Source organism: Armigeres subalbatus, chromosome 2 (assembly GCF_024139115.2).
Source record: "Armigeres subalbatus isolate Guangzhou_Male chromosome 2, GZ_Asu_2, whole genome shotgun sequence".
NCBI classification, from domain to species: Eukaryota; Metazoa; Arthropoda; class Insecta; order Diptera; family Culicidae; genus Armigeres; species Armigeres subalbatus.
In genome coordinates this window covers 112,538,813-112,557,098 of record NC_085140.1, presented here as the reverse complement: position 1 = coordinate 112,557,098, position 18,286 = coordinate 112,538,813, and the positions used below count along the sequence as shown (strand labels likewise).

The following is an 18,286-nucleotide window of genomic DNA, read 5'->3' as shown; positions in this document are numbered from 1 at the left end:
CGAAATAAGTTCCGTATAAAACAGTATAAAACATAATAGGTCCCCTTTCCCCGTTGGAAGGGGTAAATTGGTCCTACAGGTAATTTTATTTCCATCCCTACAAATATTGTTTGTAATTGAATAAATGGCTTTCAACACGTCTACACTTCAACAACGCAATCATATAATGATGTATCCGTCGTTAATGGCTCTATCACAAACGCCCGAATTCCATTCGACCATTCGCCCGAATGGACCGTTCGCCTGAAAAGACCACTTGCCCGAATGGATCATTCGCCCGAATAGACTATATGCCCGAATAAACTCTTCACATATCTTGATGAAAAGTTTTTTTGTGACTAATAAAAAGAAATTGTATATTTGATTTCCTATACTTATCTCATATTTTGTTGTACACGTCTCTCACATGCATCTAAATATTCGTTTCGTTTATGTGTGAAATAATAAGAAAAATAACGACGTTATGTACTTTATTTTTCATAATATTCAAATAATGACTTGATCCTTTAATGTAGCTTCATATTTCGGGAATTTGGCCCGCAGATATTTTCCCCAAGGCACAGGGACCAAAATCCGACAGAAAACTTTCCCGAGGTGTAAAGCGCCATTTAACATTAGCGCCATTATAAATAAAATCTACTCATCACTGTCTTGGAATCCATTCACATAGAATAAAAATTAAGTTTCAATCGCTCAGCATTGTTGAGAGAATCAGATATTAAAATATGTTTCATGTATGCTGGTCACTTATACCGGTCCACAAGCATCCTGAAATAAATCAAAATCTAACGGAATAATTAGAGCTGTAGCGAAAAATAACGTTGCAAGGGTATTTTTTTAAACCAATCGTTAAAAATAAGGGAGCAACTAGGAATTCACCTTTTTTTTCTTCATACATTGTTCTTTCTAAATGTCTTTAAGGACAAAGTTGGAAGAGTACCACGATGGCAGTCAATATGGCACCGGACCTTTCACGGGTCAACCCCACACCTCCCGCACTCCTCTCCCACCAACATTCGAATGCATCGAACAGCATCGAACAAAAGTATAATATTCAAATTACTAACCTGTTCACAGCATATTTATTCACTTCCCGTGATAATGAACATGTTTCTCCAAAGAGTCCTATCTATTTCGGCTCGAATTATATAAAAAATCAGCAGTTTCGTGCCAATTTAAAAGCCGTTCGCGATTTGGTGGGGTTATCACTGCACTTCACTTCTTCTCAAAGGGCATTGAAAAAATCAAGTTTTTACTCACTTCTCCGCACATGAGCAGCCCGAAATGTTGATATAATGTAAATTAAACATCACTTTTTTAAATCAGTCACTCGTTTTAACCGAAAACTTAATATAAACTGCTATTTTTGCCCGAAAAAACGATTAAAAACTGACCGCGGAGCGGCAGCGGCAGCAGCAAACTAATGATCAGGGTGGTTCAAAAAATGATTTTGCTCCGCCGCGCTCAGTCGATTATGATTCAGTCGATTCGATTATAATTTGGGTGTCATCCGATGGTTTGGGTTGGTTTGAATAGAGACTTATCGTGCACAGGTCGTTTCAGGTTTGTATGACAGTTAATATGGCAAGGTTGAATTTTACATTATTTCGATTGTGGCACTCCGTCATTGAGCGCTGGCGAGGGGGAAGACCATATGACTGGATGAACATAGACAATGGACATTGAATGGTCGTTTCATTGGTTGGGAGTCGATTTTAATCGAGGTTGGGAATCTTTAGCATGATAATTAGGCTTCTCAAAAGGCATCAGTGAAACGTGTAAATCAACAAAATAGCCAGAACTTGCTTGTGATATCTATCGCACCAGGGGCAGATACTTCATACAAAAAGTGTGATATTGGGGTGAACGGGGTATAAAATGCTATTTTTTGCGTTACATAATCAATGGATCTTTCCTGCGGTGCGCTTTTCGTTCAGTGAAGTCTTCTGATTTTTGCTTTAAGCTATGTTGGTTCTCTTTTCGCCAGCGTTTGGAGGGGAGACGCTGTAGCCAGTGTAATGAAAGGTTTAGTTTCTCATACTAGTTTTCATACAAACTTGAACCAGCTAGTGCTCAACCAGTTTTTGTTCAATCGGTTTTTGGAGAACACTCGGAGCATGGGACAGAATCGAGTGAGCGTGGTGGAGCTGGGTCGGTTTTTGAACCACCCTACTAATATTCTTTTTTTTTCAAATACAACACCAATACTACTACAGTATATGACAGTTTTTATTGTACCAATACTTTCAAAGCTTTGTTTTGGTACACAACCCACCTTCACCTTAAGACATGATTTCTTCCCTAAGTATTAAGGCTCCAGCAAAATTCGTTTTTAAGATAAGCATAAACGAGCCACGTCGTATAATGTAACGCCGGTGACGACGTGATGTATCCTTATAACCATCAGAATTGGACGATATATATGTGCATGTCGACAGATGCCATATGACAACATTGGACGCAGAACCTTTCATGTGATAGACTATCCATGGTGCTCAAGTCATAGGTACGTTCCGTTGGGTCTATTGATTATTCATATTTCAGTTAATTTATTTCTCCTCACTCGCAAATGACACACTGGTGGTGAAAATATTGCCTTAGAAATAAGTTAGGTGAAGCCATTTTTATTCATATTCAAGCAAAGTGGATTACCTAGCGTGTTATAGCTTGTGGTCTCACTATTAATTGGACTTAAGAGCAGCGAGACATTTGATCCGGCCTGTTTTTGCCTCAATAAACAATTTTTTTAATGTGCCACTACACACCTTCCCAAAACTCCCGGTGATAATGAGTAAAACCGTATTGATTTTAACTTTGGGATTCGGGATCACAAAAATCGAAACGACACGTTGGTTTAGTTTCCTACTTTTCGGCCCATGGTCTTGGCCTTCCTCAGGGATTTAATTTATTTTCAAAGGTATTCATGTTGTAATGTTTAAAACTGCCCTCGTTTTTTCGTCTCATCTTTTCAGGATTCAAGAATTCCATTTTTTAAATATTTGAACACTTCCTACTTTCAAATGCTTGAAGACATTGACGCAATACTGTGAACGCACTACAACCAATTTCAATGCAGTGCACGTGAGCACGGTGGTGAGGTGAGCACGTTCCAGTTCTTATTGCTTCGCCAACATAAAAATTTATTAAATTAAACACTAAATACGTACAGGACATCGTTTGCTGCTATTGTCGCGGATATTGTGGGAGTCCCAGGTATCCGCTTCACGCTTCAGTTAGCAACGGTGGCTCTGCTCGACCTTCTACTATCTAAGTAGTTAGTACGGATAAGGGCGTCCTTTTGCTGTACCTGTTATGAACAACTAGTACATCCCATTCCCTGCACTTCTGAAGACACTTTTCTTGCTTTAGAAGTGAATCCTTTTCGTAGTACTAGTCTTCGTAACAAACAGGGCACCATTACGGAACATGAGATCTGATCAAATTATTCGTAGTACTACTTAATCAACTTTGTATGTCCGACGACCGCAACCGTTGCTGATAGAACTGGAACAAAAAAGCACCCGCCACGAAGCCAGTCCAAACCCCTGGTGGCTCATATTAGAAAATCCATGAAGCTGGGACTGTCAACGGGGTTCGGTGGTCGCCCTAGGGGGAAAGTCGGAGTAGACACGATGAGACACGGCACGGCAAAGAAGTTTGACAGGCAGACACCTAGCAATCAGCAGAAACAAGCCTAAAAAAGTTTTCCAGAATGCATTCACTGCAGCAACAAAGAAGATTCCGAACTCCTCTACTGGCATTAATAAACGTGAGCGAAAAGCTGTCTTCAAACCCCACAAACTTTCGGAAGAATACTCGCGTGTAAGTTACCAGAAATGCACCAGCGTTAAAAGCGATCTGCGTAAAAAAATACTTCAGTGTACATCGGGTTTGAAGCGTTGGCTTTTTCTCGTTCGAATGGATCGAATTGGAAATCCATCGGGAAACGGCTGAGATATTCACAATCAAGGCCCATCATATTTTTGCGACGATTTTTATTTTCTCGCAATCGTAAAAATTGGGGTACACCAGTAAAAAAAAACACAGACGTAGTCCAGCGTCAAAAAATTATATATACATATATGCTTTTTTAAAGTGATTTTTAGGATTATTGAGAATTCATCACTAAATTATGCCAAATGATCTTATACCTGCCAAATGGCGCACTACTTTTAGGGATGTCATTTTCAGGAAAATGTTATATTCGGGAAATGTCATTTTCGGCAAAATGTCATTTTCGAAAGTAATTTTAGGGAAATTTTATTTTGGTGAAAATTTTACTGTTGAGGATGTGCTGTTTTTTTTTAGGAAATCGGGAAATGAGTTTGAGAACCTCGGATACACTAAGAAATGGAGAACTTAAATTATGATTAATGAAATGGGGAACTTAAATTACTCGCAATTTAAACAAACCAACTCCCCCTTCTCTCAATGACCATCAGACCACATCTAAAATCGTCTAAAATCGTAAAATTGGTGGAAATCGGTTGGGAGGATCAGAAGTTATATTGAATTGTTCACCCAACCCCAATTACCTCCCTCATTCCAAATGACACTGCCAACCCACCTTTCTTAGGCAAGTATCCTCTTAATATGTTCAAATCGTCTTCCGAAAAGCCTCATGCTTCCAGCCAATGTGCCAGCAAATACTCGTAATCGGACCCCGGGACGCACATTTGCCTCCAGTCTTACGGAAGGTCCCTATCCGCTCATCACAATCGAGCCAATCCAGCCTGCGATCATCAGCCGTCCCGGCCCTGTGTTTATGGCAGGTGAAAGTACCTTTCTCCACCAGCCATTCTCAGGCAAGTACGATCTCAATGCGAACAGGTCACCTTCTGATAAGCTACCTGTTTTCAACTGTCCTGCTGCTTCACAACCCGGTATCATGGCCATTTTGCCAACTACGTTGACTTCAGGTTCAACTCGAGCTGATGCTTTTATGCATTCAAGCAGCTCCCAACAACCTGTTCGCAGCATTGTGTCCACTGATAATGCTAGGTAGAGCACGGCAAATGCTGAGTAAAGCGTATCATATTGGTACTTCGCGTACCTCAAGGAATAAAACAGACCCCACCTCGCGGTTCTTAGGCTCTTACCCAGCAACTCCTATCTCTACCTCTTCGTGACGCTGGCCGGGATACGAGCAACCTTAGGGAAGATCGGGTAACCAACCCCGGAGGGAACTATGATCGTATGCTGACAGGGAAAGGGGGTTTGCTCCTTTCCTGAGGTCCAAATCTTACTGAGCGTCTGTTCTCCATGTTAGGAGCGACTCACAACAGCATCTGTTCTCCATGTTAAGAGCAACTGATCATCGTCCGTGTGCCAGCGAGGGACTATAAGTGAAACTGTGCACCGTGGTCCACCGGGAATAAGGAAGAATGATCCTCCGGAAATTTAGGGGGTTTGGTGTCAGGCCCTGCAAGCCAGCCTTAAAAAAACGAACAATCAACAAAGAGAGGTCGGACCGGAACCATCGGTGAAGACCACTGCAAATCTCTCAACATCATCGGGAGCACACGCATACTCGCCGATGTGCTCAAGGACCGTGGATTCGGCATGTTTGTGATCGGGTGGTGGCCGATCAACGAGAGAATGTGCAGGTTGAGGATCAAAGGCCGGTTCTTCAACTTCAGCATAATCAACGTCCATAGCCCACACTCCGAAAGCACTGATGATGATAAGGACGCATTCTACGCGCAGCTGGAACGTGAGGGGGAAGGGTCGTTTGGCCGAAACCCATTCGGCCGAAAGCCATTTGGCCGAATGCCTCTAGGCCGAAAGTTATTTGGCCGAACAGACCATTAGGCCGAAATCATTTGGTCGTAAGGGTCATTTGGCCGAAAGGGTCGTTTGGCCGAAAGGGTCATTTGGCCGGAAGCGTCATTTGGGTAAACGGGCCATTTGGCCGAAAGGGTCATTTGGCCGAATAGGTCATTTGAAAAGTGATAAATTAGGAGCAGGTAAGAAGAGAAACGTCTCAAATCTCATTCCTCATTTCTCACTTTTCACTTCTCACTGTAAAAAAATGAGGAGCTCGAAGTGAGTAGTGAGACGTCTCACTACTCATTTTGCTCTTCTCACTTTTTACAGCAAGAAGTGATAAATGAGGAGTGAAAAGGAGACGTCTTACTTCTCACTCTTCATTTTTCTCTTCTCAATGTAAAAAGTGAGAAGCGCGAAGTGAGTAGTGAGACGTCTCTCTTCTAATTCCTAATTTCTCACTTTTCAAATGACCCCTTCGGCCAAATTACCCTTTCGGCCTAATGACCCTTTCGACCCAATTACCCTTTCGGCCAAACGACCCTTTCGGCCAAATGACCCTTTCGGCCAGATTACCCTTTCGGCCAAATGAACCTTTCGGCCAAACGACCCTTTCGGCCAAATGACCCTTTCGACCAAATGACCCTTTCGGCCCAATGGTTTGTTCGGCCTAATGGGTTTTGGCCAAATAACCCTTCCCCGATGTTGCCACTGCATACGCGCAGCATCTCAAAGCAGCGTTACCGGAAGAGAGTGAGCTCGATGGGGCCCCTCTTTAGGAATGCTGGAATACAGTAGAACATGGAACGTTATAGATGGCAGCGGAGACAGCAGACCCGCCTTTTTCAGGAGAAGAACGCCGCCTGGAAGAAGCGGAGTGCGAAAGAGATGGAGCAGCAGTGCCGTTCTCAAGAAACACGCAAGTTCTATCAGAAGCTCAACGCATCCCGCAAAGGTTTCGTGCTGCAATCCGTAATATGCAGGGATAAGGATGGGATCATCTTGACGGACGAACGTGTGGTGATCGAAAGGTGAAAGCAGCACTACGAGGAACATTTAAATGGCGCTGAGAGTACAGGCAGTGAAAGTCAAGGCAGCGGAGGTGATGTTTACGTCCGTTCAGCGGACGATGGAAGCCAACCAGCCCCCACCTTAATCGAAGTTAATCGGAGCTGAGCTCATCAAGATGGGCCCGGAAAAGCTAGCCACTTCCCTGCACAAACTGATAGTCAGAATCTGGGAAACTGAACAGCTAACGTGGAAGGAAGGGGTTATGTGCCCCATCTACAAGAAAAGCGACAAGCTGGAGTGTGAGAACTTTCGAGCGATCATCATCCTTAATGCCGCCTACAAAGTGATATCCCAGATCATCTTCCGACGTCTGTCACCTTTAGTAACTGAGTTCGTGGGAAGTTATCCAGCCGGCTTCGTTGACGGCCGCTCGACAACGGACCAGATCTTCACTGTACAGCAAATTCTTCAAAAATGCCGTGAATACCAGGTCCCAACGCACCATCTGTTCGTTGATTTCCAGGCAGCATACGACAGTATAGACCGCGCAGAGCTATGGAAAATTATGGGCAAGAACAGATTCCCTGGGGATCTTATCAGACTGATCAAAGCAACGGTGGATGGTGTGCAAAACTGTGTGAAGATTGCGCGGAGACTAAGACGATGTGATAGACTTTCGTGCCTGTTGTTCAACATTGCGCTAGAAGGTGTCATACGGAGAGCCGGGTGTAGCAGCCGGGTTACAATTTTCAACAGACCCAGTCAATTTATTTGTTTCGCGGATGATATGGACATTGTCGGCCGAATATTTGCAAAGGTGGCAAAGCTGTACGTGTACACCCACCGGAAACGTGAAGCAACAAAAGTTGGACTGGTGGTGAATGCGTCAAAGACAAATTACATGCTTGTGGGCAGTACCGAGCGCGACATGGCCCGCCTGGGAAGCAGTGTTACGATAGACGGGGATACCTTCGAGGTGGTCGAAGAATTCATCTACCTGGGATCCTTGCTAACGGCTGATAACAATGTTAGTCGTAAAATATGAAGGCGCATCATCTGTGGAAGTCGGGCCTACTACGGGCGATGTTCCAAATTTGGTGGAAATCTGTCAAGGGGTCCTTTTTGATTAGCAACCCTATAACCAGAGACCGGCGGAGTGAAAAACTGTCGAAATGGCAACGTATGAAAATGAATGAAATCGTGAAAATGGTACTGGCAGCATTTGAACTATTGCTTGCTTCTTATGGATGCAAAAAGCAAACAAGTCAAAAAAGAACCGCTTTTGACGGTTCGATTGGCAACAAGATGGCGTCTTCGCCGATCTCTTATTCTAGTATTTCTAATTTTGATAAAAGGTGGTAAAAACCACTTTTTGGAAATTTTACTTTTTGCCTTTCTCGTATACTAAGTATACGGTAAAGGCTATATGATCGCTCCAAAAACAAACTTTTTATAGAAGGCCAGGAGACCCATAGTGTTATATACCAATCGACTCAGTTCGACGAATTGAGGTGATGTCTGTAATAATGTGTGTGTGTGTGTGTGTGTGTGTGTGTGTGTGTGTGTGTGTGTGCGCAAACTACTCAAAATTTCACTCATTTTTCGGGCACTTACCCTCAACCGATTTGCTCGCAACAAACTGCATTCGACGCACAATCCTGTCCCATTGTTTCCTATTTGAAATTGGCCAGGTCGGACTATGGGATCAAAAGTTATGGCCAAAATACAAATTCATACAGAAAAATCGCGTAAAAATGTCACTCATTTTTCGGGCACTTATCTTCAACCGATTTGCTCGCAACAAGTTGCATTCGACGCAGAATCCTGTCCCATTGTTTCCTATTTGAAATTGGCCAGATCGGACTATGGGATCAGAAGTTATGGCCAAAATACAAATTCATACGAAAAAGTCGCGTAAAAAATGTCACTCATTTTTCGGGCACTTATCTTCAACCGATTTGCTCGCAACAAGTTGCATTCGACGCAGAATCCTGTCCCATTGTTTCCTATTTGAAATTGGCCAGATCGGACTATGGGATCAAAAGTTATGGCCAAAATACAAATTCATACAAAAAAATCGCGTAAAAATGTCACTCATTTTTCGGACACTTATACTCAACCGATTTGCTTGCAATAAGTTGCATTCGACGCAGAATCCTGTCCCATTGTTTCCTATTTGAAATTGGCCAGATCGGACTATGGGATCAGAAGTTATGGCTAAAATACAAATTCATACGAAAAAATCGCGTAAAAAAATGTCACTCATTTTTCGGGTACTTATCTTAAACCGATTTGCTTGCAACAAGTTGCATTCGACGCAGAATCCTGTCCCATTGTTTCCTATTTGCAATTGGCCAGATCGGACTATGGGATCAGAAGTTATGACCAAAATACAAATTCATACGAAAAAATCGCGTAAAAAATGTCACTCATTTTTCAGGCACTTATCCTCAACCGATTTGCTCGCAACAAATTGCATTCGACGCAGAATCCTGTCCCATTGTTTCCTATTTGAAATTGGCCAGATCGAACTATGGGATCGAAAGTTATGGCCAAAATACAAATTCATACGTAAAAATCGCGTAAAAAATGTCACTCATTTTTCGGGCACATATCCTTAACCGATTTGCTCAAGTTGCATTCGACGTAGAATCCTGTCCTGTTGTTTCCTATTGAAAATTGGCCATATCGGACTATGGGATCGAAAATTATACCATTTTTTGCCTTTCTCGTATACTAAGTATACGGTAAAGGCTATATGATCGCTCCAAAAACAAACTTTTTATAGAAGGCCCGGAGACCCATAGTGTTATATACCAATCGACTCAGTTCGACGAATTGAGGTGATGTCTGTGTGTGTGTGTGTGTGTGTGTGTGTGCGCAAAACTACTCAAAAAATGTCACTCATTTTTCGGGCACTTATCCTTAACCGATTTGCTCGCAACAAGTTGCATTCGACGCAGAATCCTGTCCCATTGTTTCCTATTTGAAATTGGCCAGATCGGACTATGGGATCGGAAGATATGGCCGAAATACAAATTCATACGAAAAAATCACGTAAAAATGTCACTCATTTTCGGGCACTTATCCTTAAACGATTTGCTTGCAACAAGTTGCATTCCACGTAGAATCCTGTCCCATTGTTTTCTGTTTAAAATTGGCCAGATCGGACTATTGGATCGAATGAATTGGTCAAAATACAAATTCATACGAAAAATCACGTAAAAATGTCACTCATTTTTCGGGCACTTATCCTCAACCGATTTGCTCGCAACAAGTTGCATTCCACGTAGACTCCTGTCCCATTGTTTCCTATTTGAAATTGGCCAGATCGGACTATGGGATCGGAAGTTATGGCCAAAATACAAATTCATACGAAAAAATCGCGTAAAAATGTCACTCATTTGTAGGGCACTTATCCTCTACTGATTTGCTTGCAACTAGTTGCATTCGACGTAGAATCCTGTCCCATTGTTTCCTATTTAAAATCGGCCAGATCGGACTATGGGATCGGAAGTTATGGCCAAAAACAAATTCATACGAAAAAATCGCGTAAAAAATGTCACTCATTTTTCGGGCACTTATCCTCTACCGATTTGCTTGCAACAAGTTGCATTCGACGCAGAATCCTGTCCCATTGCTAGCTATTGAGAATTAGCCAGATCGGACTATGGGATAAGAATGTATGACCAAAATACAAATTCATACGAAAAAATCGCGTAAAATGTCACTCATTTTTCGGGCTTTTATCTTCAACCGATTTGCTCGCAACAAGTTGCATTCGACGTAGAATCCTGTCCCATTGTTTCCTATTTGGAATTGGCCAGATCGAATCATGGGATCGAAAGTTATGGCCAAAATACAAGTTCATACGAAAAATCGCGTAAAATGTCACTCATTTTTCGGGCACTTATCCTCAACCGATTTACTCGCAACAAGTTGCATTCGACGTAGAATCCTGTCCCATTGTTTCCTATTTCAAATTGGCCAGATCGGACTATGGGATCAAAAGTTGTGGCCAAAATACAAGTTCATACGAAAAAATCGCGTGAAAAATGTCACTCATTTCTCGGGCACTTATACTCAACCGATTTGCTCGCAACAAGTTGTATTCGACGCAGAATCCTATCCCATTGTTTCCTATTTGAAATTGGCCAGATCGAATCATGGGATCGAAAGTTATGGTCAAAATACAAATTCATACGAAAAAATCGCGTAAAAATGTCACTCATTTTTCGGGCTTTTATCTTCAACCGATTTGCTCGCAACAAGTTGCTTTCGACGTTGAATCTTGTCCCAGATCGGACTATGGGATCGAAACCCAAGCAGCACAACTTGTTTCACTACTGAACATTCCACTGTGTTGCAACTATTTGGAAAGAAACAATCTTTGCGTATGTGCCATTAAACATAGCTCTCTTGCAATATAAAAAGCGCAAGAGGTGGAGCTTACGTAAACATCCTTCGATTGCAGTAAAATTGCAATAATGTTGCAGAATACTACAGCGGATAAAAATTAAATAAAAATATAAAACTGGATTCGATTTGTGGATCTTGTGATTGATAGTCCTTCACTGTAACACAGCACCATTCAACACTTCGAAGGGACTGCATGTTGACTCACAATAAAAACTATACGATTATGAAGTTTTGTACTCAGGTTTCCTGTTACTTGATTGCATCATCACCGGAAAAATTGTGAGTTGTGAAAACGTTGAACGAAGCTAAATTAAACATGAAAATACACTCAACTTATCTGCAACTTAATTTAAACAAACAAATAAATTTTGCAAGACGCGTTGAAGTTACATGGTAAAAAATATGCAACTTGATGATTTTGTTTCGTGCTTGCAACGATTGTACGACAATTCCCGAAAACCAATTCTGAATGCAATTTCCCTGAATGTAATTTCCTGAATGTAACAATTCCCCGAATGCAATTTCCTGAATGTAACAATTCCCAGAATGTTTCATTTCCCCGAATGGAACAATTCCCCGAAAATAAAATACCTCTTGCAAACACATCTTCGTAATCGACTGTATGCGTCCGCAGTGTTCAAAGATACATTCAAGAGTGTTTTATTGGAGATTATCAGCTGAATGGCCTTTGGTAGTATTTGTAGTTATTAATCCTCCAAGATGTGTTGTTGAATTATAAAGATATCAGAGTACAGTGTTTTCTAAGGTAGTTTTTTTCCTAAAATAGTATCAAACTGCAATTCGGATTGAAAGCCTTTTTGTAATTTTTTTGTCCTCTCTTCGGAATCATACTCCTGTCCTGCATATACCTTCTTCAAATATATAAGGCAATGATGGATGTGAATCCTTGTAAACACAAATAATGCGTTCGTCCGGAAAGAGGCAATGGTGAATGTGATTCCTTCTTTAAAAAGAATGCATCTGCTCGGAATAATGCAATGGTAAATGTGTTCCTTCTTCAGTGGGTGTTTCACCAGATAACGAATGTTATTATTCGTTCTTTGATAACATGTATCTGACCTGAATATGGTAATGAGGGATGTGATGTATTTTTTAAAAGAAGGCATTGTAACAAAGTAAGAAAATGGTAGATCACGTCCTTCAAAAATAGGCGTTAGCTCGAAATAATGCAAAGATGAATGAATTGAGAATGAGAATAAGGACTTATCTGTTCTCTTATTTTGATGCAGGAATTTGGCCAAAATAAGGAAAAAATATATAAGATCCCTTATTACGCAATATGTATTCAATATATTATATTTCACCGAAAAACATTTTGCCAAATTCATTTTCTCAATATAGCATTAGGCGGTCTGTAACTTTCGCGGTGTGACTTTTGATGGATTCTACCTTTTTCAGAATGACCTTTGGAAGAATGCCGTTTTCAGAATGTTATATTAAACAAATTAGCATTTTCTCAGATAAGTATGGTGTAATATAACAGCAGTTTTGAAACATATAATTGCTTCATATCAATCATTCATTATACCTGGCAAGCGTGGTACTTGCTTAGTAAACGAAATATCTCCTCTTTTTGCTTTATTGTGGAAAGAATTTCTGTCTCGAGAGACCTTAATTTAAAGAAGGCATCATCTCCTCCATTCTCATTACACCGGACGGACGCGATCATTTAAAGAAGGCGTTGTTTCATTCTTTCACTTTATTCCAGACAAACGAGTTCATTTAAAGAAGGGACTATCTATTCTCTTTGCCTTATACCGGGCAAATGTGTTCATTTGAGGAAGACATTATCACTTTCTTTCCCCTAATACCTGGCGATGCTATCATCTAAAGAAGGAATTATCTCCTACCGTCGTCTTATACCAGACAAACGCGTTCATTTCAAGAAGACATTCCCTCTGTTATCGAAAGCTTTCCGGTACTTGTCAGTTGCATGAATGTCTTGTGTAGCAAGTACAATGGATACACTGTGTACAAGGAGCCGACAATGCTTCCCACCCTGAAGCATCTTAGCCAACTCGCAACCACCGGATCGACAATCATACGCCTTTGCTCGCATGGCTTACTTAACACCCATCGCCTTGTGCTGCCCTCAAAAAGAAGGGAGATGCATTCAGGGAAATGTTACATTCGGGGAATTGTTACATTCGGGGAAATGATACATTCGGGGAATTGTTACATTCGGGGAAATGTTACATTCGGGGAATTGTTACATTCGGGGAAATTGCATTCAGGGAAATTGCATTCGGGGAATTGTTATTCGGGGAATTGTCGTACAATCATTTGCAACATAAAGTGCAGTATTTTTGGTTGTTGTTCCCAAATGTCAAACACGTACTGCATTGCAATGTTAATGAAACATTGATCAAAACTCAAACGTTTTTAACATCTTAATGCAACTTTTACGTGCTTTGATGTTTTTCCAATGTCTTTAATGAAACTGAATAGAAACAATATGCTTTTTGGAAGATGTTGCGTGTGCTACTTGGGAAGTTATGGCCAAAATACAAATTCATACGAAAAAATCGCGTAAAAAATGTCACTCATTTTTCGGGCACTTATCTTAAACCGATTTGCTCGCAACAAGCTGCATTCGACGCAGAATCCTGTCCCGTTGTTTCCTATTGAAAATTGGCCATATTGGACTATGGGATCGAAAATTATACCATTTTTTTATGAAAATTGGCCAGATCGGACTATGGGCTTAGAAGTTATGGTAAAATTACTATTTATTGTGAAAAAGAGTTCAAAAAAGTCTAGCTCACTTTTTTAGCACTTAGACTTCATCTATTCCCAAGCAAATCAAGTTCAACAAATCTGGTTGCAGTAACCATATTGTGACTGAATCCGGTCATATATAAGTTACTGTGATAGATGTGCAATATGTGTGCTTCTCATATCGATCGCGACAGATTGCATTCTACGCAGAATCTTGTCCCATTGTTTCCTATAGAAACTTGGCCGGATCGTACAATTGGGTCAAAAGTTATGGCGAAAATACTAATTTTAAAACTACAAAATAAAATGTCATTTTTTGCTCTTATGCTCATCCAATTTGTTTGCAACAAATTGCGATTGGCGAGATTTTTTTTTATGCATATAAACAAATATGAAAAATGAGACCAATCAACATATTAGTGATAAGAAAATTATTTTGAGCTTTTTAGTGGAATGTTTTCACCTGTCATAAGACGAGTTTAAACAATCCCATTGAATTCCACCACTTAATTGTATCCTGACAGATACGTATTTCGACCTCAACAGTAAGGCCGTCTTCAGTGTCTTGTACTTGACTCGACTTACGGCCTTACTGTTGAGGTCGAAATACGTATCTGTCAGGATACAATTAAGTGGTGGAATTCAATGGGATTGTTTAAACTCGTCTTATGACAGGTGAACATATTAGTGTTATTTTAGATTTTCCCAAACCTTTTGAACGAGCGGGAAAGGCACCATCACCGCTAGGTGGATTAATCTGGGTTTTTGTTTGAATCATAACTTTTGAAGTACTGGAATGATTTTCAATAAGTTGTCATGAAAGGAATGCTTAAGAGCGCTACTTTTATGGAAAAATACGAAACCATAAAATTTAATTCATTTTTATATTGTTTTTAGAAAACGATTTTATAACGTAATTTCTAAACGAGGATCTCCAAAGACTCCTTATCTTTTTTTTTATTTAAAAATCTTTTAATTTACAGAATTTGTGTATGATAAATTAAAGATGTTGGATAAGCAGAGGAGGCAGAAAGAGCCATACTTTAAAACAGAGAGAATAGTCGTTCTAAAGAGTTTGATGCGGTCTTCCGAGTGAGCACCCCGCCATGTTCCGGAGATAGAACGTAGAAAAGAATCCTTTTCTGGTATTTTACTATCAAATATTCAATATGGAGTTTTCAGGTTCATTTAGAATTAAACACGACGCCAAGGTATCTAGAACAGTGGTTCTCAACCTTTTTATTAAATGGTACCCCTTAAGACCTTGCTACTGTTTAAGGTACCCCTTTTTTTGCTTGAAATTCAGATTCAGACTCTATGCCCAGAGAAGTCGAGAAAATATGAATTTCTAGTTTATTTCTGAAAATTTTAAACAAAGCGATCAAAAATTGAATGAGTTAGAGCAAAAACATAATCAAATTTTGGTAGCGTTAAAGTGGTTTTGGATCATTCGGGCTATTGTAAATTCAAATAATAATGCTCAAAAAGTAGAAAATATCATTGCTCCAAATATCTGAATTAATTTGGTGCTTCTCTATCTCTTTCTCAGCACCACGGAAACCGTCCACCATCAATTGCACCGCCAACGATTGCCAAGAAGCTCAAACAACAAAAGAATCTCAACCTTCACCAAGACTGCATCGTTGCCTGATAACACCGGACTGCACCGCGTATGCAATTTTGAATCACGCCGGCGACGACGAAGACGACAAAGGAGACCTGGCCCGCGTCTGCCCCCCCGTGTGTGTGTTTTTGTTTGGTCTTTGGTTAGCCTTCCGAAAAGCTTCTCCGCTTCTGCCTCGATCGGGACGAAGTTGGAAGGTTGGAAAAAGTTGCAAAACCGGAGCTGCTGAAAAATTTCTTGAACCGGAGAAAACAACAAACACCACATAAGTCAGCAGCAGCACAACCATCGAATCGCGCATTCACGTTGCACTCGTGTGGAGATCATTGGCGGCAGGTGTGTGGAATCGCAGAGGTAAGGAAGAAATCCAGTTTATTTTTTGAGCCTTCCACGGTGGTTTCGATATGGTGTGGTGCCGAGCAAAGTCGAGGTTTTGACTTATTCACGGCGACTGCGATATGTTGGGCCAAGTCGAAACGAAGATCAATTTTGCCAACCTCCGTCCCCTCCCGGGGGAACCTCCCCACGCGGGAGGGGTTTTACGAGATTGTTACATACATATGTATGTATATGTGCGCTTGTATCTTTATGAGCTCGGGAAGGTGCCCTCGGGTATGGTTGGCCAGGGCACATTCTTTCGCTGATTTATGCATGTTCAAAATAAAGCGCATTTCAGCTGATGGTGGATCGGTGGATGTCCCTTAGATAATATCCACTTTGGAAACGGATAGTGCCGTTCACCTTCATTACCTTGGTGTTCTCTGAGACAACCATTTTCCTTCTCACTGAAACAAACTGATCCCACCTCAGAAGAAAGAAATAAAGTACTAATTGCATTTGGTGTTACGCTAAGATTATATTTGGTGATAGGAGATAGCTACTGATGGAATTTCAATTGGATATAGGAAACGAGCATTTTCGTTCATTTCCAATTCTAGCAGTTACTACTAGAATAATCAATTTTAAGGTATAGGATGGAAGATGGAAACGGTATGAAAGGCCATTTCCTGTTCTAGCGATTGCTGGAACATGAGAAATATAGAAAAAGATACAAAGTATGAGGAATGGGACTAGCCTGGGATTGAACCCATGACCTCCTGCGTATGAGACAGAAGCGATAGCCATATGACTACCAAGCTCGTCCCATGGTTTCCGATAGAACAAATATGAGACCTAAAAGATAATCACGATCAAGGCTTTTCGGGCAGCTTATGTTATGTCATGATTGTAGCTGTTAAGGATTTTATATATGCTTAGCTTCAATTCAAATCTAGTCCCATTAATAAAACTTCCAGTAACCTATTCATGCAGTATTTCCTATTCTCCCTCTACTTCACAGCGAAAATAAATATATTCGCACATACCTTTAGCAGCGCAGCGAGAAGGAAGCGTGAAGCGAGAAAAAGCGCCAGGACCGGTTGACTCCCAAAGTGACTCGGTTTAGGCTCTCACACCACTCCATCAAGAAGCGTCCAGCCAGCGGTGGTAGTAGTGGTCGATCCCAACTGGTTCTAGATCGCAGCACTGGTCTTGCCTCCATCCGCGGCCAGACCTCCCAGAGGAGCCCGATCGTCGCTCCCCGCCCGGGAGCAACGTATGCGATTCCAGTGCGCGATGGACCGAGTGTGCGCACGGGTTCTACATGGCCAACGAATCGCACACCGCATTTGCCAGTGACGGCGACGAACGGAACGGGTGATCGTCACACGAATCGCCGATCTAATCCGGAAAAAGTGGCAACTTCGCACGCCGATAAGTGAAGCATTTCTCCCCAAAACTAGTTTGCACTTAAGGAAAACAGTAGTGCAATGTCAATTGATCTGAATTGCTTCGCCCCTAAATGCGAAATAACTGCAGCGCGGTGTGTAGGAAACGCTTATTGCCTTTGATTGCTATTTTTTGTGTGTGGTTCGTTTCCAGTGAATTAAACCAGAGTTGATCAGTGCTGCCGGTGGTTGAAGAGGAGAAGAAAGTGCACCACCGAAAAATCAATTTATGATGGGAGAAACAATCAAAAAGGTAAATCGTCATTAGATGAGAATACACGTCGGTAAAGTGGATGCTTAAGTGTGTCTTAGTTTGTGCTTTGGAGTTCACTGAAGGTGGGTTTTGGGAGTTTAGATAGCCCAGTTCACAACAATTCATGGAATACGAAGGATAGATGCTTATTGTGAGCTCACCAGTTGTTGAAGATTTGAACACCGGATTATACTAAAGTGAATCAGAAATACAGATAGCGAGGACAATTTTGTTACACGTCACAATATGGATTATTTCCGACGATATTTGAATCATCACTGACGGTAAGTGAAAACATCTTATTTGGTTCACTCAAGAAAAGAACTGATATTTATTTAGGCCCAATAAATTAATTGATCACAGAATTTGACTATTTTGGTTATAAAGTTAAATTATATAGATTTATAGAAGGCGGGCATGGGGACATCCGTTTTACCTATCGACCTATATCTCAGAAATTCCAAATGTCCAGGAGTTCAATACTTTTAAATTATTGATATGACGTACGCTTAGCGAACAAAAAAAGTATCAACATGTTTTTTTTTTAATTAATACTGTGAGCAAATTCTGTTTTGCAATTTTTCTGTGCATTACATCAAAATTAATGCGCATCATTTATATTTAAGCTAAAAATTCATGAAAAAAGATGCTAAACAAAAAAAACACATCTAATTTTGTTTGATAATAGTTCAGCAAAAAACATCTTAA

General features: G+C 40.9%; 1 protein-coding gene across 2 annotated transcripts in view; it reads left to right on the top strand.

The window, feature by feature from the left end:
* The window catches only part of LOC134210686 (putative uncharacterized protein DDB_G0282133), a 597,983-nt gene that overhangs the window by 26,508 nt on the left and 553,189 nt on the right, over positions 1 to 18,286 (top strand). The window contains exons 2-3 of one of the 2 annotated variants that reach the window (XM_062686886.1): positions 15,485 to 15,913; positions 16,899 to 17,578. The gene's annotated coding sequence lies outside the window, so the exon portion shown is untranslated. Of the gene's footprint in view, positions 1 to 15,484; positions 15,914 to 16,898; positions 17,863 to 18,286 lie in introns of both variants that reach the window. The other variant, XM_062686884.1, reaches the window with a different exon arrangement.